Raw genomic sequence first — 858 nt, 5'->3', positions numbered from 1 at the left:
AATGGAAACCACATTACCTGGAGCCGAGGTTGCAATACCTACAGCTTCCACACGATGTCAACAGTCTTGTCATTTGCCTAGGATTTGTTTCTGGGTCAAACGAACAAGAGATAGCCCATTTCTTCCGGTCTCCAACAGGATATTTTGGTTGAGATTTATCCGGACATTATTTCAAGACGTAGAGCTATAGAATATACATCGCCCCGTGATCAATTTGATCGATTATTAACGTTTACTAACACCTAAAGTTGCATTACAAAAGTATTTCGAAGTTTTTTGTGAAAGTTTATCGTCGACTTTTTTTATTTTAAAAAATGACGTTGCGTTATAAAACGCTGTTTCCTCTTACAGACAAAAGTTGAATACTGAAGTTACAGCGTGAGATCTTGTTGGCACATCTTTGCCCCCTTTAGCCATCTATATCATTCCCTATTTTTTAATTAAGAGAGAAAATGATTGAAACTACTATTTACCTCCATCCCAAGGAGCCTTTACTGGGGTGAAATCAAGCAGATGGTGACAGGGCCACATGAGGCAGAGAGAGATATACAACAACATTTGCATTTCATGAGCCTTAATTGAGTCTGTTGTCCCCTAACCCACCCTACGCCCCCTACCCCACCAGCCTGGCAAAGTTATGCCTGTCACACACACACACAAATGTAACAATATTATCTCCCCATAGACCCTAAGCGAAAGGGGGCAGCAGGGTAATAATGATATTGGGCGTGGTAACATGGAAAGGGCATTGAGGGAGGTTGGGGTACAATGAATGGAAAAAAAGTGCTTGTTTCAATGTCTTTTCTTTGTCCCCATGAATGAGACAAGGATACCAGTTGAGGTCCTGTAGGGAATGTT

Source organism: Oncorhynchus gorbuscha, unplaced genomic scaffold (assembly GCF_021184085.1).
Source record: "Oncorhynchus gorbuscha isolate QuinsamMale2020 ecotype Even-year unplaced genomic scaffold, OgorEven_v1.0 Un_scaffold_4358, whole genome shotgun sequence".
Classification (NCBI taxonomy): domain Eukaryota; kingdom Metazoa; phylum Chordata; class Actinopteri; order Salmoniformes; family Salmonidae; genus Oncorhynchus; species Oncorhynchus gorbuscha.
This window is presented reverse-complemented; position numbering follows the sequence as displayed.